Below are 21,699 nucleotides of genomic sequence, written 5' to 3' on the forward strand. Positions count from 1 at the left end.
AGGAGGTTTACCAGGAGGCTGCCTGGAATGGAGGGCTTATCTTACGAAGAGAGGTTGACTGAGCTCGGACTTTTTTCATTGGAAAAAAGAAGGAAGAGAGGGGACCTAATTGAGGTGTACAAGATAATGAGAGGCATAGATAGAGTTGATAGCCAGAAACGTTTTCCCAGGGCATAAATTGTTAACAAGAGGGGTCATAGTTTTAAGTGGAAAGTATAGCGGGGATGTCAGAGGTGGGTTCTTTACGCAGAGAGTTGTGGGAGCATGGAATGCGTTGCCAGCAGCTGTTGTGGAAGCGAAGTCATTGGAGATATTTAAGAGACTGCTGGACATGCATATGGTCACAGAAATTTGAGGGCTCATACATTAGGTTTACCTTACATGAGGATCAATGGTCGGCACAACATCGTGGGCTGAAGGACCTGTTCTGTGCTGTACTGTTCTATGTTCTAAGTTCTAATATTTCTTTGTGGACTTCAGTTTTTAAGGATTGTAGAAATTTGATCTCTACAAAATGTTGTGTTCATCAGGACTAGTTTGAAACAGCATTACTGAAAAGCCTTTGGACATCAAAAACCCTTGGGTCATAGAATCATAGAGATGTACAGCACGGAAACAGATTCTTCAGTCCAACTCATCCATGCCGACCTGATATCCCAACCTAATCGAGTTCCATTTGCCAGCATTTGGCCCATATCCTTCTAAACCCTTCTTATTCATATACCCATCTAGATGCCTTTTAAATGTTGTAATTGTATCAGCTTCCATCACTCCCTCTGGCAGCTCATTCCATACATGCACCACCCTCTGCGTGAAAATGTTGACCCTTAGGTTCCTTTTAAATTTTTCCCCTCTCATCCTAAACCTATGTTCTCTAGTTCTGGACTCCCCCACCCCAGGGTAAAGACCTGTGATAGGTGGATGTACACAAGTCCATCATACAGGTAAGAGTTACCACTGTATCTGTAACACAAAAGCTGGAGAACATATCACCTTCACAACTGATGGGACATTTGAGACTATGTCCACCAGAAAAAGTATAAAAACTGAAAGAACTGTGGATGCTGGAGATCAGAAACAAAAACAGAAATTGCTGTGAAAACTCAGCAGGTTTGGCAATATCTGTGGAAAGAAATCAGAGTTAATGTTTCAGTCTCAGTTTTGTTTTCTCTCCACAGACCCTGCCAGACCTGCTGAGCTTTTCCAGTAATTTCTGTTTTTGTTTCCATCAGATACAGTACCTGAACTGGCTAGATTATGCCCTTCAATATCACCCTGAAAGGGTCTTTGTCATTACAGTGCAGTCTTCATAATATGGTCCTTCATAGAGTTTTGTATCCTGCGGCCCTTGATGAAGCTAGCTAATGGGGGGATGGAATGGAGTGGAGTATAAGAGAGCTGATGGTAAACGGCATTAACCCTGAACAGAGAGATGTCCCTGCTGCTTAACAAGATGGCATCCTCCTGCCACAATCCAAGAAGATGAACACTTTCCTTCATCAATCATTCTCAGGCCTGTGAAGCTATTGTGGCATCTCACTTTTGTGTAATCAGTGGAAGACTTTGGCACAAGTCTTCTCTTTCTGTTGTGTAACTGCTGTGTTGCTGCACGGTTGTCTGAATGAGTTTCGCAAATCATTGGATCTGCTTCCAATCCTTCACCTGCTAACTGTAATTGGACATGAATTAAGGACTCAACTCTGAAAAATCTGAATTTAAGTCAGTTTCACATAAGCAGCAGTTATCTGAACCCAGAAACAGACCTAGCTCCTATTTCCTGCACCCATGACGAAAATCCAGTCCTTCAGCTTTTTCACATCCAAAAGAACACATTAATTAAAATGTCATCTACCCTGCAATTGACTAGTTCCACTACTTAGTCACTTCCTTCCACATATCCAAATCTACACCAAATGTAACTATGGATAATTATGATAATAAACTGACAATAGAAAATTGCATGTAATCAACAAACCTCTGTTTAGCAATGCACCAGTATCTAAACATTTTGGTGAATTGCACCCACATCAGGAAACGTACCTTCACAACTTAAAATCTATAATGCACTTAATAATACTCTTGTAAGCTGAATTCAGGGGCAATTTTTTTAAAAAATAGCAGTCATGAAGAAAGCCTCTTCATTAAGGAAGATGTAATTTGGAACTTTGGTTAGCTTTTTTCAAAAATAGGACTAGAATAATGGTGTAATGATGCCTTTTCAGCAAAAGCTTATCTAAAAGACTCTATATCCCAAAGAACTCCTATTCTGCAAAAGGTGAACAGTAATTACAATGCAAAGTGACGCATTCCATCAGAGAACGAGTCTTTGGACGTCTTTTGATCTCTAATGAAGCTATGTAGGAACATAGCCAGGAATTGATGGAACAGAAGTAATAAGGGGAATGGTAGACCATTTTGGGAAGGAGAAATGGGTTCAGAGATTGTGATATTAAGGTAGTTGGGCTGGTGTTCACATCAGCCATTTTTATAATTGTGGCATATCGGGTTTTTTCCCACCATTGTAACTGTTCTTGATATTTTGTGCAATAAAACAAATTATGAATTAAAACCAAACATGTCCCCTTGCCTAGTGATAACTTGGTCAGCCTTTGAAAATTTGAAAGGGCGTAAGCAAGAGGTGGTGTTCCAGTTCAGAATACAAAGAAGTTTTACTGTTATAGTCCCAAGTTACTGTGTGAGCAGAAAAAGAGTTAGATTTGTCATGTGAGTTGATTTCCAAAAGATCAGAGTCATGTTTAAAATGTTAGCAGCCCAGACTCCAGGGATTTCACGTACAACTCCCTTCCAATCTACTAAATCACAAATGTGTCACAACAGAAACGAAGATGTAAACAAAAGAACATTTACATGCCTTAATATTAACTAAGGCAATGAAACATTTTTGCCCAGAACTCCAGGTAGGGACGCAGATTTGGATAAGACATGAGTAATAGGCCATCCTTCCTTAAATGCAGATGAACACCTAGCCAGGGCAGCTACTGTTATCATTTGTATCTGGTTGCAAAATAAAGTGAAAAGTGTTGTATAGTGTTGCCACGCTCCAGCACCATCTTAAAACACAGAAAAATAAACTAAAACATACAATATAGAGGCAGAAAAATAAAGAAATAAAGTTCAACTTTGCAGTCCTTCTTGTTGAGTGCTCAACCATGGGCTTGGAGTGGCCAGCCATGAGTGCCCTCACACTGCCAGAACAAGAGTTGCCTCTACCAATATGCTGCCACTACCATAAGTCCTCATTGGACCATGCCAAGGCAACCACCACTGATGCTGCAGGGTCCCGCACAACCCAAGCTCAACTCCACAGCCAAGAGTCTACTCTGGCGTGATCTCTCCAATGCAACCACCACTACGAGTCTGTGCTGGGAACCCAAACTCACCACCATCGCAACAGCCATGAGTCAGTGCTGGGCTGCCTCATCAATGCAAAAGCTGTGAGGAACCCAAACTCGCCTCCACCACGAGTCTGCACAGGCTCGCCTCACTGCCTTTGCCACAACTGAGCTCTTCACAAGAGATAAGTAAAAAGAACAAAAACTGATATCATTAATGGACCAGTCAAACAGGAACTTGAATTAATAGATAATATTCTATTTGCTTTTCTTTTAATGATGTGGTCTCCCAGTGAAAGATAAGTATGCAATGCTGCGAATGTTGATTAACAACTAAATGGAAGTTTATTGCAAAAGAAATAAAGATGTGATAAAAAATATCCAAACTGATAATACAAATTAAAAACTTTTTTTTATTTGTTCATTTGTGGGATATGGATGTCACTGGCTGGCCAGCTTTTATTGCGCATCCCCAGTTGCCCTTGAGCAGGTACTGGTGAGCCACCTTCTTGAACTGCTGCAGTCCACCTGTTATAGGTTGACCCACAATGCCATTAGGGAGGGTATTCCAGGATTTTGACCCATCAAAAGTGAAGGAATAGTGATATATTTCCAAGTCAGGATGATAAATGGCTTGGAGGGGAACTTGAAGGTGGTGTTGTTCCCATATATCTGCTGCCCTTGTCCTTCTAGATGGTTGTGGGTTTGGAAGATACTGTCTAAGGATCTTTGGTGAATTTCTGCAGTGCGTCGTGTAGATAGTACACATTGTTGCTACTGAGCATCGGTGATGAAGGACTTGAATGCTTGCGGGTGTAGTGCCAACCAAGCTAGCTGCTTTGTCCTGGATGGTGTAAAGCTTCTTAAGTGTCACTGGGGCTGTACTCATCCAGCCAAGTGAGTATTCTATCATACTCCTGACTTGTGCCTTGTACATGGTGAAGCTTTGGGGAGTCAGAAGCTGAGTATTCCTACCCTCTGACCTGCTCTTGTAGCCACTATGTTTATGTGGAGAGTCCAGTTGAGATTCTGGTCAATGTTAACCCCAGGGGGTTGATAGTGGGGGATTCAATGATGGCAACACCAATGAATGTCAAGGAACAGTGGGTAGATTGTCTATTATTGATGATGGTTATTCCCTGGCATTTGAGTGGCATGAATGTTATCTACCACTTGTCAGCCAAAGTCTGGTTATTAGCGCTGAAAATGTGTTGCTGGAAAAGCGCAGCAGGTCAGGCAGCATCCAAGGAACAGGAGAATCGACGTTTTGGGCATAAGCCCTTCTTCAAGAATTCTTCAAGATTCCTGAAGAAGGGCTTATGCCCGAAACGTCAATTCTCCTGTTCCTTGGATGCTGCCTGACCTGCTGCGCTTTTCCAGCAACACATTTTCAGCTCTGATCTCCAGCATCTGCAGCCCTCACTTTCTCTCAAAGTCTGGTTATTATCCAGGTCCTATTGCATTTGGACGTGGACTGCTTCAGTATCTTAGTCGTGAATGGTAATGAACATTGTGCAATCAATAGCAAACATCCTCACTTCTGGCATTATGCTGGAGAGAAGATCATTGATGAAGCAGCTAAAGGTTGTTTGGTCGAGGACATTACCCCGAGGAACTCCTGCAGAGACGTCCTGGAGCTGAGATGACTGAAATCCAACAATCACAACCGTCTTCCTTTGTGTTAGGTATGAGTTTAAACACCTGAGAATTTGCACCCAATACCCACTGATTCTATTTTTGCCAGTGTTCCTTGCCACACTCAGTCGAATACAACCTTGATGATCAAGAGTAGACTGATGAGGCAGTAATTGGAAGGGTTGGATTTGTCCTGCTTTTTATATACAGGAACAATTTGGACAATTTTCCACATTGTCAGGCAGATGTCAGAATCATGAAGATAGCATTAATAAGGGGAAGAGTAGGCAGAGAGCAGATAAACGCAAAAGAACTGGTGGTCTGAAATGCATCTACTTTAATGCAACGAGTATAATGGTAAGGTAGATGGACTTAGGGCTTGGATTGGTGCCTGGGAGTATGACGTTATTGCAATCACAGAGACTTGGTTGAAGGAAGGGCATGATTGGCAACTAAATGTTCCAGGATATAGACACTTCAGATAGGACAGGGAGGGAAGTAAAAGGGGATGGAGTTGCATTGCTGGTCAGGGATGATATCACGGTTGTGCTAAAAGAAGACACTATGGAGGTCTTGGGTAGTGAGGCATTATAGGTGGAGTTGAGAAATAAGAAGGGTGCAGTTACATTGTTGGGGCTGTTTTACAGGCCTCCCAACAGTGAGTGTGAGGTAGAAGAACAAATAGGTAAACAGATTATAGAAAGATGTAGAGGCAGTAGGGTAGTGGTGATGGGAGATTTTAATTTTCCCAACATTGACTGGGATACACTTAGCATCAGAGGTCTGGATGGGGTAGAATTTGTAAGAAGCGTCCAGGAGGGTTTTCTGGAGCGATATGTCAATAGTCCAATGAGGGAAGGGGCCATATTTGATCTGGTATTGGGAATGAGCCAAGACAGCTGGTAGAAGTTGTGGTGGGGCATTTCTTTGAGAACAGTGACCACAATTTTGTAAGTTTTAGAATACTCACAGACAAAGATGAGAGTGGTCCTAAGGGAAGAGTACTAAACTGGGCCAAGGCCAATTCTATCAAAATTAGGCAGGAGCTGGGAAATGTGGATTGGACACAGCTATTTGAAGGGAAATCCACATTTGATGTGTGGGAGGCTTTCAAAGATAGTTTAAGGATCATGCAGGATAGGCATGTCTCGTTGAAGGCAAAAGATAGGAAAGGCAAGATTCGTGAACCGTGGATGACAGGAGAAATCATACAACTAGCCAAGAGGAAAAGGGAAGCATACAAAAGGTCCAGGCAGCTAAGAACAGAACGGGCTCTGGAGGAATATCGGAAGAGTAGGACCAGTCTTAAACAAGGAATCAAGCAGGCTAAAAGGGGTCATGAAATAGCTTTCGCAAGCAGAATTAAGGAGAACCCCAAAGCATTTTATTCTTCTATGAGAAGCAAGCGGGTAACTAGAGAAAGGATTGGTTCACTAAAGGATAATGAATTTTTGATTAGATTACTTTACAGTGTGGAAACAGGCCCTTCGGCCCAACAAGTCCACACCGACCCGCCGAAGCGCAACCCACCCATACCCCTACATTTACCCCTTACCTAACACTACGGACAATTTAGCATGGCCAATTCGCCTAACCTGCACATCTTTGGACTGTGGGAGGAAACCGGAGCACCCGGAGGAAACCCACGCAGACACGGGGAGAATGTGCAAACTCCACACAGTCAGTCGCCTGAGGCGGGAATTGAACCCGGGTCTCTGGTGCTGTGAGGCAGCAGTGCTAACCATTGTGCCACTGTGCCGCCCACAAAGGCTGTGTGTCAAACCTGAAAGAATGGGTGAGATTCTGAATGATTATTTTGCATCAGTGTTCACTGAGGAGAGGAACATGGTGAACGTTGAGATTAGAGATAGAAGTTTGATTAGTCTGAATCACATTGACATAAGTAGGGAAGATGTGTTGGGTAGGCTAGAGGTTATTAAGGTGGACAAATCCCCAGAACCGGATGGAATCTATCCCAGGTTGCTGAGGGAGGCAGGAGAGGAAATAGCTGTGCCCCTGACAGGTATCTTTGTGGCATCCTTAAACATAGATGAGGTGCCAGAGGGCTGAAAGGTTGCTCATGTTGTCCCCCTGTACAAGAAGGGTAGTAGGGATATTCCAGGTAACTACAGACCAGTGAGCCTGACGTCAGTATTGGGAAATATGCTGGAGAAGGTACTGAGGATCTACTTATATTTAGAAAAATTGGATTTATCATTGATAGGCAATAGGGTTTTGTGCAGGGGAGATCGTGCCTTATCAACTTAATGGAGTTCTTTGAGGAAGTGACCAAGTTGAGAGATGAAGGAAGGGCTGCGAATGTCATATACATGGACTTTAGTAAGGTATTTGATAAGGTTCCTCATGGTAAACTAATAGAGAAAGTGCAGTCATATGGTGTGCAGGATGTTCTAGCTTGGTGGATAAAGAACTGGTTGAGTAACAGGAGACAGAGAGTAGTAGTTGAAGGGAGTTTCTCGAATTGGAGAAAGGTGACCAGTGGTGTTCCACAGGGGTCAGTGTTGGGGCCACTGTTGTTTGTAATATACCTAAATGATCTGGAAAGAGGGCACTGTTGGTATGATCAGCAAGTTAGCAGATGACATGAAGATTGGTCGAGTAGCAGAACGCATAGGGGACTGTCAAAGAATACAGGATAACATAGATAGACTGGAGAGTTGGGCGGAAAAGTGGCAGTTGGAATTTAATCCAGGAAAATGTGAGGTGATGCATCCATGCAAGTCTAATTCTAGAGCAAATTATACAATGAACGGAAGAGCCTTGGGAAAAGTTGATGAGCGGAGAGATCTGGGAGTGCAGGTTCATTGTACCCTGAAGGTTGCTGCACAGGAGAACAGTGTGGTCAAGAAGGCATGTGGTATGCTTGCCTTCATCGGACAGGTATAAAAGCTGGCAGGTCATGTTAAAATTGTACAAGACATTGGTTCGGCTATATTTAGGATACTGTGTACACTTCTGGTCGCCACATTACCAAAAGGATGTGGATGCTTTGGAGAGGGTGCAGAGAAGGTTTACAAGGATGTTGCCTGATATGGAGAGTGATAGCTATGAAGAGAGGTTGAGTAGGTTAGGTTTGTTTTCATTAGAAAAAAGGAGATTGAGGGGGGACCTGATTGAGGTTTACAAAATCATGAAGGGTATATAGAGAAAAGCTTTTTCCCAGAGTGAAGGATTCAATAACGAGAGGTCAAGCTTTCAAGTTGAGAGGTGGAAAGTTTAAGGGGGATACACGCAGCAAGTACTTCACACAGCAGGTGGTGGGTGTTTGGAACACATTGCCAACAGACATGGTAGAGGCAGGCATGGTAGATTCATTTAATATGCATCTGGACAGATGCTGACTAGGCGGGGAGCAGAGGGATACAGATGCTTAGGAATTGGGAGACAGTTTAAACAGTAGATTTGGATCGGCTCAGGCTTGGAGGGCTGAAGGGCCTGTTCTTGGGCTGTAAATTTTCTTTGTTCTTTATTCTATGTTAGTGTTGTAACAATACTGGAGTAACGTGGCGAGAGGAATTCTGGAGCATATGTCTTCAGAATGTTGTCAGAGCCTGTAGCCTTTGCAGTATCCAGTGTCTGCAACTGTTTCTTGATATCATGTGGAATGATTTGAACTGCCTGAAGATTGGCATCTGTAATGCTGGGGAAACACACAGTAAAACTATGTACTCATTAATCCCAGTACAGTCCTTTATTAACTGAAAAAGAGAATAACAGCATTTGTATAGTACCTAAAACACCACTCACATAGTACCAGCGAACACCTTGGTAAGTTTAAGTGATTTCAACTGTTAGATTGAAACTGCAAATAGCTTCTTCCCATACACGTGCTTAAATGTACTCAGCTTTAAGTAGCCTGTTCAGGGTTTTGTTCCAATAATTCTGTTCTGGGACTAAAACCAACTCTTCACTTTAAGGTAAGATAATTCATTATTCCCTTCCTTTTTCAGGAGCAATTTTATCCATAGCCCTCCTACTCCAAGGACTTCACAGGGCTACCCCTTTCAATGTCAAAAGTTGTAGGTTTAGAAGGCATTGTCTGAGGATCTTTGGTGAAATTCTGCAGTGCATCGTGTAGATAGCAAACACTATTGCTACTGAGCATCGGTGATGGGCCGATTGGATACTTGTGGGTGTAATGCCAATCAAGCAAGCTGCTTTGACATGGATGGTGTCAATCTTCTTGAGTGTGGTTGGGGTTGTATTTATCTAGACAAATGAGGAGCATTCCATCACAGCCACTAGTGTTCCCCTGAGCTAAAAAAAATGCAAATTACAGAAGTTTCTAACAAGTATTGAGAGCCAACTCTTACTGGGTCACAAAATAATTGAATAAACAGATGTCCATTTTAATGCACAATACCCATTCACCCTAAAGCCAGATATCAAAAACTATTTTAAGAGAAAGCACCATGCCGATAGAAAGCTTACATAACTTCAGACATGCAGAAAATTCAGTACTTACTAACTCAAAAACCAGTATCTCAATTTACAACAAATAGCATTAAAATTATGCACATAAATCCCACACTTTACAAATTCAAACCCAAATTTTATACATGCATTCCCATCACAGAGCATTCCTGGGATAGTACATCATACTTTTTGCCTCTGATTTACCTAAAGGTTAAACACTAATGCTATTTATTGGGTGTCCAAAGGAAAAAGAAAAGTCATTAATATTTAAAGGTATTCATAAATATTATATTTTATGAACATACATTAGCTTTGGAAAAGGAATTATGTTTGGTTTGATGCTCCCTGTATTGAATTGCATAATAACCTTCAACTATATCACCTCATTTGTGTAGAATGGTCATACTGTTAAGGCACCAGATAGCTGCAGTCATCTTTGAATCTGTGACTCAAGAAAAGCATCAATAACAAAAGCCAACAAAATGTTATGAGAAGGACATGATTCAATGATTGGATGCTGATAGTGTAGATTAAGTGATCAGAATGTCAGAATGGTAGAACAATGGTGTGTCTAACTGCCAAACTGGAAAAAACGAATAGTCCCACTGGAGTGAAGGGAGAGAAGAGAGGATATGGTGACAAGAATGCAAAAAGTAGAGCTAAAAGGAAAGAAAGGGGAGTGAGTTCAAAGTCTGATGCGTTGAACTCTTTTTAAGTCCGGAAGGTTGCAAAGTGCCTAGTCTGAAGATGAGATGTTGTTCCTCTAGTTTGTACTGTGTTTCACTGGAGTATTGCAGTATGCTGAGGACAGACAAGTGGGCTGAGTTAAAATGATTGGATATAGGTAGGTCAGGATTGTGTTTGTGCATGGACTGAAGGTGTTCTACAAAGTGATCACCCAGGCTGCGTTTGGTTTCTCCAGTGTACAGTAGGTGACACTGGATCCAGCAAATGCAACAGAATACAATAGAAAAGCAGTATTTCACCTGTACCTCCTCTAATCTGGTCTATTGCATTCAGTGCACTCAATATGGCCTACTTTACTTTGGAGAAACCAAATGCAGACTTGGTGATCGCTATATAGAATACCTCTGGCCCATGTGCAAGCAGTATTTCACCTGTACTTCCTCTAATCTGGTCTATTGCATTCAGTGCACTCAGTGTGGCCTACTGTACACTGGAGAAACCAAACGTAGACTGGGTGACCACTTTGTAGAACACCTTCAGACAATGCACAAAAACGATCTGACCTTCCTGTAGCCGGCCATTTTAACACAGCATTCTGCAATGATCCAGCAAATCACAGCACAAACTGGAAGAACAACATCTCATATTCATAACAGGCACTTTATAACCTTCTGGATTTAATATCATGTTCACCACCTATAGATTGTGAACTCACTCCCATTTCTCCCTTTCCTTTTAGCTATACTTGTTTCAATCTGTGACGATGCTGTCATTTTAATAGTTAGTTTGTCCTTTTTTTTGAAGAAAGGTTGTAAAGTTGACATGCTGATCTAGCTACTGAGAACCACTTGAGTAAACAGCTTGGGAGGCCTTGAATTTTTTTAAACAGCTTGAATGAGTACGACCAGTTCTCACAGTTTAAAATTTCTGGGTTTTTGTTTTTAAGTATCCGCAGACGTTCTTGGGGTTTCAATAGAGTTGGAAGCTTCAGTGAATGTCTCCTGGCTGCTACTCTCCCTGAATGTTCTCTTGCTGTTTATTCCTCCTGGATTGGAGAACTGCATGTGAGGATTTGTTTCTGAATATGCCTTTTTACCAAGGAATGTGTTTATGTGATTTTGCTGTATTGGAACAGTGAATCAGTAATAGTTACTGAATCTATTATTCTGTTAAGTATTCCATTAGAGTTAAGTTATTCTAAATTCCTCTTTCTTTGATTGTATTTTAACTACAGTGTTTAAATAAATTGTGTTTTGCTTAATGTTGAATAGTTTGACCAGTTGCATTGCATCTGGAACAGCCACTTTACATTTGCCTTTAAAATCAGAAAAGGTTAAGATCTAGGCTACCTTCTTAAAGCATTCTGAGGAGGTCCTGTTAATCCATAACAATTCTTGGTCACCATGTCCTCTCTCCTCTCCCTCCACTCTAGTGGGACTATCTGTTCTTTCCAGTTTGGCAGTTAAACACACCATTGTTCTGCCATTCTCACATTCCAATCACTTAATCTGCATTATCAGCACCCTTCCTCCCCGAGTACTCCACCCTCCACTATTGCATAAATACTGTAATTTCCACATTTCACATCAGTTCTGAACAGTCATTTAGTCTTGAAACATTAGCTTCATCTATCTCCACCAATGCAGCCTGACCTGCTATGATTTCCAGCATTTTTTGATTTCAGCACAGATTCCAGCATCTGCAGCAATTTGTCCTTCTTGATTCAATGATTGATGCTTTATCAAAAAGAGTTTTCAAACAATCCAAATATAATCATGTGATACAGGCTGACATTATCTATAACATGGCAAGCTAAGAACATCTTGAGTGAAGATCAGGTTCCTCCCCATAAAAAAATGGAACCAATATATCCCAGAGAAAAATGGTATTGAACATAACTTGAGATTTTCAAATTTGTGTCCATACCTTATTGACTTATTGTCAATGGCTTATCAATGCTTTCTTCACTGCTAAATTTTATTTCTCCAGCTCCATCCACATCAGAAATCTCCATCTCCATTAATTCCAATAATTCTGCTGATTGCAACCCATCTGCCACCAATCCAAATCTCCATCTCTGACAGCTTTTGATGAAGCTCAATGACTCACTGTTGTTCAAAAGTTGCAATTTAATATTCATAACCTCACTTGAAAATCCTAATTTGGAGGATTCAATGTTGGACTGGGGTGGACAAAGTTAAAAGTCAGACAACACCAGGTTATAGTCCAACAGATTTATTTGGAGGCACTAGCTTTCAAAGCGCTGCTTCTTCAACCACCTGATGAAGAAGCAACACTTCAAAAGCTAGTGCCTCCAAATAAATTTGTTGGACTATAACCTGGAGTTGTCTGATTTTTAACTTGAAAAATCCTAAGGCACACTGCACCCAAATCCTTGATTGATTTGATTTATTTATTGTCATGTGTATTTTGTTACCACTCTTCTTTAGCCTTCTTCAGTTTGAGGTGACCTCCAATTCACCTGCTAAAGTGACTCTGGTCTTCTATTGAATCCCATCACTCCAGTCTCCTCTGTCAGCTGCAGAATTTTCAGTTATATTTACTTAGCTTCTAGGATCTCCTGCACTACATTTAAAAGGCGATTAACATCTTTCTCTTCAGCAAGTTTCTTGTTATTTTAAAATTTCTCAATGAGGCTTTTAGCCCCCGCCTCTTATTCTGTGAAACATTTTGGATTTTTTCTATGGCAAGCACAATGCAATAGTCAGGATTAGATTGGTACTAGAAAAGCACAGCAGTTCAGGCAGCATCCGAGGAGCAGTAAAAGCCTGAAGGGCTCTCTGCCTGTATTCCTGATGAAGGGTTTTTGCCCGAAACGTCGATTTTACTGTTCCTCGGATGCTGCCTGAACAGCTGTGCTTTTCCAGCACCACTCTAATCTAGACTCTGATTTCCAGCATCTGCAGTCATTGTTTTTACCAATGCAATAGTCAGCCTGACTGACTGCTGTACGAGGAGATCTAGCAAGAAGGACTTGAGAAATAACAGAAAATACCAATAAAATTCATGCATTAACATAATTTGTGAGCAAATTAAACTCTTCTACAAGTTTCTGAAAGCTCAAAGTTGTAAAACTTTCTAATCTACTTGAACAAAAAAACCATTTTTGAGTGTATTTGCAGCATGCATTAAGCTGTCTCCAAACTATCAGCTTAATTCTCTGAAGATACTGGCGCGGTATTTCTCTCATGACTATACTTGGATTTTACAAGCCTAATTTAATTACCTCAATTGGCCCCAGCACTCACTTACAGAAAAATAAGCCCAGAGCTGTGTTGGGAATTGGGTGTTAAACCTGCTAATTAGTATTTAATACTTTTCCTGAGTAGCACGAGACCTTGTCTAACTGCCACATTAGTAACTAGCCATTTGCAAATGTCAACAAATCTGAAAATGAATATAGAGGAAACATCGTAAGAATCATCAAGGTCACGGCTCCTGTTCAAGATTTATCAGGTGCCACTCCATTATCAAAAAATATAGAGGTTTTGTCCTTGAAAGGAAGGCAAATTAACTTCAAATATGGATGAAGGAAGAGGATAATAGTTGTCTGATGTCATGAGTACCTGTCCCATGATCATTGGCCAAAAAGGGTTAAATAAGTAACTGATACAGCATTGATGGCCAGCCCCAAAATAAGGTATATTAACACGGAAAGGACTGGGAAAAGGGCCAAGATGATCCAGAGAAACAAGCCATAACATCTCCTAGGGAGAAGACCAGGAGATCCCCTACATCAGCCCAAAAGAAGTATAAGGGCTGTTGGTACAGAGACCAGCAACAACTACTTAAGTCCACCACAAAAGACCACAGGTAACTGGATCATGGGATTTAGTTGCCTCTACTCTTCTATTCTACATAACAGCTCCAGAATTGGAAAAAAAAAATTCTCATCTGTTTTAAGTTATATATTACCTTTCCTCACCTAATTAATAAATGGACATTATCTAAAATGGTGCTTCTCAACAAACTATCAGAAAATTGCTATAAATTACCAATTGCCTCAGAATACAAACCCTCTAAAATCAGCATTTTGTATTAAAAATGGGATTGTTCAGAAAGGTCAGGGTTTAATTGGCTTTATATTTAAGAATCTTGAAAAAAAGCAGTCGCTGAGCATGTTAGGTTGTTGAGTAAAATTAGAGGTATACAATGGCATTGTCATATGTTAGAGAGAGGCTGCTACAGAGTTTGGCAGCAAAAACTGAGGCACTTGGTATGAAAGTTGTAATAAAAATTGTTGAAGATTATGACGGAGGTGACAAGTCTATTTTTAATTGATTCTACAAGTAATGGAAATGTAATGCGGGGGTACACACATCATTATTATACTTTATTTACAGTATAAAGGGTAAACTGAAGTTAAAAATAATCTAGTATAATTAAATTGCCCATGTGTGTACCTTGCAGTTATGCAAGGGATACAAAGAGTCGAGGGGACAATTTATGAAGCTACATTGAGATAGTGATAGCTTACACACAGAATTTAAGATAAGAAATATAAACAGGCAAAAAGGCACATTATATAAATTGGGAACATCTTGCAAAAGAATACTGACTTACATATAGAGAATACCAGAGGCTTAAAAAACTTTCCAGGCAATTATTTGATTGATATTGTAGAAGAATGGCTACTTTGTAGATCTCCTTAACTTTGACTATTACCTCTGAGGCGACGAGAGTAAGGATGTGGGGCAGCACTTCTGGATTCTCCTCTAAACAGACCTGTAACTCACAGGAACTAAATTGAGAGCAACCATGAGATCATTCTATCTCACTATCCTTTTTTTAAATATATATGCCTGTCGTAGCCACAGGTACACTTTGTTTTTTGGACAAAACTCCAGAAGTTGTAGAGCATCAGTACAGAGGGAGTGTAGCGAAGGCTCACCAGACTCATTCTTTGGATGGTTGGGCTGATATATGAGTAGAAATTAAATTGTTGAGAATTGTATTCACTGGAATTCAGAAGGATAAGGGGGGGAGATCTCATGGAAACAATAAAATTCCAACAGGACTAGATAGAGTAGATGCAGGATGTTCTCAATAGTTGGAGAGTCCAGAAGCAGTGGTCACAGTTGAAGTTTGTGGGATAAACAACTTAGGGCTGAGCTGAGGAGACATTTCTTCACCAGAGAATGGTGAGCCTGAGGAAATCACTACCACAGAGAGCAGTCAAGGCCAAAATATTTTATGATTGCAAGAAGGAGTTGAATATAGCACTTGGAGATAAGGGGATCTTAGGATATAGAGAAAAAGTGGGAAGAGGCTATTGAGTTGAACAATCAAACATGATCATAATAAACAGCAAAACAGACTGCTACTTTCTCTGAAATTTGTTGATAATTATTTTCCTCCTGGATTGGAGAACTGCATGTAAGAATCTCTGTTTGAATTTGCCTTTTTGCTAAGGGATGTGTTTATGTGATGTTACTATTTTAGAACAGTTAATTAATAATAAGTACTGTATCCATTATTTGATTAGATTTTCTAAAACTTAAGTTATTCTAAATTCCTCTTTCTATATCAGTATTTTCACTATTGTGTTTAAATAACTTGTGTTTTACTTAACATTGATTAATTTGACCAGTTGCATCACATCTGGAACATGCACTTCACATCTACCTTTAAAGTAAGAAAAAATTAAGGTCTGGGCTACCTTCTTAAAATATTTTGGAAGGTCTGGTCTGGTCTGGTTCATAGCAAACAAGGGGCTCTTGGCGGGATCAAAATCTCTAATTTGAAGCTGGGTTTTGGACTGTTGGACTCAAAGGCAACAAGTGGTACATGTTCGTGTTTTTTCTTTCGTGTGTTGAATTCGGTTGGTTTTAACAGGGTGTGTCTTGTGTAGTGATGGATCTATCAGTCACTACGAGTTTTCTGGAGGTGGGAGAAGTGACTTCGAGAGTTTTACAAAAAACGAACAAGGCAAAGCTGTTGGAATTGGCAGGCAAGCTGGACTTGGGTTTGCTTGGGTCTATGAAGAAAGGGGAGATCATTACAGCAATAGCTCAACATCTAAAATTGCCGGAAATGCCACGGAAGCATTGGAAACGGCTAGAACACAGTTGCAGATGAAACAGATTGAAAAATAAAAAGGAAATTAATGTGTTAGAATTACAATTAAAATCAGAGGAACAAGAGGAGAGAAAGATACTAGCAGAGGAGAAAGAGAAAGAAGAGAATTTAAACTTCAGAAGTTGGCAATTAGAGAGGACAGTTGAGTTAAAAGGGTGGAGGTGAAGGTAGACGGTAGGCTTAGTGAGGATGATAGTGATGATGAGCAAACTCACTGTAGCCAAAAGGCTGGTGGGAATCTGTTTAAATATATCCAAGCATTGCCAAAATTCAATGAGAATGATGTGGAAACCTTTTTCATTTAATTTGAGAAAGTGGCTAAACAACTGAAGTGGCTGGTTACCATGTGGGCATTATTGATCCAAACAAAGTTGGTAGGTAGAGGTAGTGAGGTAGTTGCATCACTATCAGAGGAGGCATCTGGGAAGTAGGAGGGCATGAAGAAAGCCATCTTAAGTGCATATGAGCTGGTGCTGGAAACCTACAGACAACATTCCAGCAATATAAGGAGAAACTCTGGTCAAATATACATTGAGTTTGGAAGAATGAAACAAAATAATTTTGATAGGTGGATAAGGGAATTGAAAATAGATCAAACATATGATGCTTTTTGAGAGATGATTATTTTGGAGGAGTTCAAAAATTCACTTCCTGAGGTAATGAGAATGCATGTGGAAAAGCAGAGAGTTAAAACTGCAAGATGAGCAGCAGAAATGGTCAATAATTATAATTTTCTTCATAAATCAAAGTTTGGCTTCCGACATCGATTTTAATCTGTGAGGGATAAAAATTGGAGATAAAAAAGAGAAATCATCAAGTGGGAACGAAAAAGGAGACCTGATTGAAGATATTACCACAGGGTAAAAAGGAAAACCCATGAAAGAGAAAAAGAAAGAAATAAGGTCAGGTGTTTTCACTGCAATAAAGTAGGCCATATGAAGTCACAGATATTGGTGGTATAGAAAAAACACTGGGAAGATGGATCTAGAAAACAAGAAAAACCAGTGAATTTTATTGAAGTGGTAAAGGAAAACACAGTGGGAGCTCATCCTGGTCAGAGATTGGTTGAGAAGAAAGTGCCAGATCGTCTTAAACCATTTACTTGCGAGGGTAAGGTTTACTCAAATATGTCAGTAGGAGCAGGTAACGAAATTACAATTTTAAGAGATACAGGAGTATGTCAATCTTTGATGTTAAGAGATGAGGAAGTCTATAACTCAGAAGGATTATGAGATTGCCTGAAAACATGCTAATATGTGGAATTCATAGTGAAACAAGAAGTGTTCCGTTATCTAAAGTGAGGTTGGAGTGTCAGGTGAAAAGTGAATAGGTAGTAGTAGGAGTACTGGAGGAACCCACAACTTCAGTCATACAATTTGTTCATGGTAATGATATCGTTGGAAAAGAGCAGTACTACGATTCCTGGGACTGACTGGTTCTTGTAAGAAAATCATAATGAATTTTAGCAGGGTGGTTGCTCCCCTGACTGACTTTTTGAAGGAGTACAAAAAGTTTCAGTGTCAATCCGTGACTATGCCGTCCCCCACTACTATTACATTCCATTTGGCTCAACCCACTGGAATGGCTTCCTGTGCTCATGCCATGCTCACTTTGCTCATCCATGCCATAGCTCACAGCTGGCAAAGTGTTAGTTTTCAATTTTTTTAAACATAATTAGAAACAAATTTCCACTGCATTCTTACTTCGCCCAATATTGCTGCAGTTATGTTTTTGACAAATTGTATGTCACCATTCCTACCCATTGTTCCCTGTGCCACTCACCAAACATTATGCCTTCCCTCCCCCCTCCCCCACCACTACCCCCCAACCTCCTCAACCCCTCCCTAACACCACTCCTCTGGTAGAGTATGTCTTTTCCTGAGGGGTCTCTCTGGCAGAGCCAGCACTGAGGTAGAGGAGAATGATAATTGGAAGGGTAGTAGCATGCCAATTGAAATGAAATGGGTAAGGGAAGCAGTTAGGAGAAAGTGAGAATTGCAGATGCTGGAGACCAGAGTTGAAAAGTGTGGTGCTGGAAAAGCGCAGCAGGCCAGGCAGCATCCGAGGAGCTCCAAGGGAAGCAGTTAGGAAAATAATTGAAAATACGTAGTAAGATTAGTTTATGTTTATTCATATCATAACCTGTCATTTGATGCCTCTATAATATCATCATATAGGAATTTTAAAAGCTTGATCACTTTTTAATGATTGACTGTTTGAACATGGCCACCACTGATTGGAATTAAATTAAATTACAGCATATGATGTCTGCTGATACCCGCTACAATTTTAAAGCATAATTGCATACTCAATCAGTTTCAGTTGCTCTAGCATCACGCTTATGAATCTACATTTTATATGGTTCAAATATATTTCCTATAATGAATCATATAAAACTACTCACATTTACTTGTACAAGTGCATTAAAAACCTCTGTATCATTTATGTCCTTATTAAATAAAACTCAAAGTACTACTTACATTTTCCACCTTTTATCTAACTGCACCTCTATAAAAAAAATTCTCATAGGAACTATTTTGCAGTAAATTCTAGACTTTCTTCTTCTCCATAGGAAAAAAAGAACCAAATTCAGTTAGTTACTTAAAATGCGTTTTAATATCTGATATTTTAATTGACGTTTATAAGTTTCCTCTGAGTATAATGGATTAGGATTGAAAGAAATATCTAGAAATCAAAAATGTAAAAAAACTTAAAATGAAAATAATTGAACAATTCTGCATTGAACTTTCAACCATGTAAAAGGAATCACATATAATTAGAAGCTACATTATTTGTTCTGTTGCTATGGTAATCCAAATTATATTATTTTTCAACATCAGTGCCAAAAAAGTTACAGGCAACAATTTATGATCTTAGCAATTTCTTGAATTGATCCTTGGTTTACACCTACTGCCAAGCTAAGGATGTGCCAAAGTACTCTGTCACTAGTAGTTACAGAAACATTGACTAGAAAATGCAAGTCACACAAACATCTCAGTCATACACTCAAATGTAGCACCAGCAGAAGCCAGTAGGAAATAAATTCAGAATGAATACAATAATGTCAAACATTTTGTAAATTTTACAGCATTGCATTCATCCAGCCTTGTACTTGAATTCCACCTTTCATGATCACCAGCATAGTCATTGTTATATATGTAGGAAGTATGCATCATTCTTGGAAATAGATTAGATTACTTACAGTATGGAAACAGGTCCTTCGGCTCAACAAGTCCACACCAACCCTCCGAAGAGCAACCCACCCAGACCCATTCCCCTACATTTACCCCTTCACCTAACACTACGGGCAATTTAGCATGGCCAATTCACCTAACCTGCACATTTTTGGACTGTGGAAGGAAACCGGAGCACCCGGAGGAAACCCACGCAGACACGGGGAGAATGTGCAAACTCCACACAGACATTTGTCTGAGGTGGGAATTGAACCCAGGTCTCTGGTGCTGTGAGGCAGTAGTGCTAACCACTGTGCCACCCAATATAGAAATAGAGGTAGGAAAAGGTAGTTTCTTTATCAACTCCTCTTTTGAGACTATCAATTATTTTTAATGCAAAATTAATAAACTGATTAAAACTAAATATCTTGAAATACTGGAAGTAAAATATATTTACAAAGGAAAGGAACCTCTAAAGGGATATCTAATTCATGAATAACAGTAAAACAAAGAGCAAATGAAGAAATAATCAATTGCAAACCAAGCTTTTAATCCCAGGAGGAGGTAAGATGGAACATTAAAATCTTGAACTCCCTGTATGATAAATTAAATAAAACTCAAACTAAATTGGTTTATTGACAAGTATTAGTGAGTCATCAAGCCATACAGCATGAAAACATGTTCAACTCGTGCATGCCGCCCAAGCTTCCCAAACTAAACTAGTCCCATTTGCATGCATTTGGCATACATCCCTCTAAACCTTTCCTATTCATGTACCTATCCAAATGTCTTTTAAATGTTGTAATTATATATGTATCTACTACTCCCTCTGGCAGTTCATTCCACATATGAACCACTCTTTGTGTGAAACAGGTACCTCTCAGGCCCCTTTCAAATCTTTCTCCTCCCACCTTAAAATTATGCCATCTAGTTTTGAACTCCCCAAGCCTAGGAAGAAAGAACTTTGCTACTCACTTTATCTATGCCCCTCATTCCTCAACCTCACATGCTCCTAGCTTACCTGGACAATAACTTTTATCGACTGTAGTAATATCTTAAAATATGCAGGACAAGAATTTACACAAGGCTTCTAAGTTAAAATATCTCCCAGTGGTTCTGTAGTCATGTGAACTTATATTACTGATGATGTACATTATCTTCTCGACAATGTTAACATTACACCACAATTGCTGAAGCTTCTTATGAAAGGTCTTGGCAACATGTCTTCATTTTCAATAATATTTGTCCAATTGCTTTTCATCTTGTATAGAGGAAGGTGAGAGCGACTGCCTTTGAGATCAATGTTAAATTTGACTAAGTGATATATCAAGAAATCTAGAAAGATTTAAGTCACTGGGAATCAGGCAGAACAATCTGCTGGTTGGAGTAATCTCTGCCACAAAGGAAGATGGTTGTTATTGTTCTTGGTCAGTCATTTCAACTCCAAACCATCTCTGCAAGGGTTCTCCCAGATAGTGTCCTCAGTACAATGATCTTCAGATGCTTCATCAATGACCTCCACTTCAACAGAAGCTCAGAAGTGGAGATGTTTGCTGAGGATTGCATAATGATCAGTGCCAATCGTGACTCCACAAATGCTGAAGCAGTCCATGAACAACATCCAGGTTTGGGCTGAGAAATGGCAGTAATATTTGCACAACACATTGCCAGACAAAAAAACATCTTTAACAAGGGATCTAACTATTGCCCCTTGACATCCAATGGTATAATCAACACTGAATAGACCAGAAGATATAGAAGCAGAATTAGACCACCTAGCCAATTGAATCTACTCTACTATTTAACCATACACTCAATGACTTGGCCTTCCACAGCCTTCTGTGGAATGAGTTCCACAGATTCACCACCCTCTGAAGAAATTCTTCTTCATCTCAGTCCTAAAAGGTCATCCTTTCACTCTGAGGCTAAGCGCTCTAATCCTAGTCTATTGTAAGAGAGAAAACATCTTCTCCACATCCACTCAATCCAGGCCTCTAAAATCCAGGAAGTTTCAATGAGATCATCCTCATCCTTCTAAACCCCATCAAGTACAGACCCAGACTCCTCAATTAGTCTTCATATGATGAGCTTTTGATCCCAGGGATCACTCCCATAAACCTCCTCTGGACCCCTTCCAATGCCAGTGCATTCTTCCTTAGAAATGAGGCCCAAAACTGCTCACAATATTCCAAATGTTGTCTAACAAGAGCCGATGCAGCTTAAACAGTAATTTCTACTCTTGAATTCTAGTCCTCTTCAATTCAACGCTAACATAGCATTTGCCTTCCTAACTGCCAACTGAATCTGCACATTAA

At 40.0% G+C, this 21,699-nt stretch overlaps 1 long non-coding RNA gene across 1 annotated transcript; it reads left to right on the forward strand.

Moving 5' to 3' along the window:
* The first annotated feature begins 83 nt into the window (after positions 1 to 83).
* On the forward strand, positions 84 to 14,368 carry LOC122558673. Its single transcript, XR_006314218.1, has 3 exons — positions 84 to 206; positions 6,758 to 6,762; positions 14,359 to 14,368. It is a non-coding gene; the product is annotated as an uncharacterized LOC122558673 (long non-coding RNA).
* The last annotated feature ends 7,331 nt before the right edge of the window (positions 14,369 to 21,699 follow it).

The sequence above is a fragment of the Chiloscyllium plagiosum genome, chromosome 17 (genome assembly GCF_004010195.1).
Source record: "Chiloscyllium plagiosum isolate BGI_BamShark_2017 chromosome 17, ASM401019v2, whole genome shotgun sequence".
Classification (NCBI taxonomy): Eukaryota; Metazoa; Chordata; class Chondrichthyes; order Orectolobiformes; family Hemiscylliidae; genus Chiloscyllium; species Chiloscyllium plagiosum.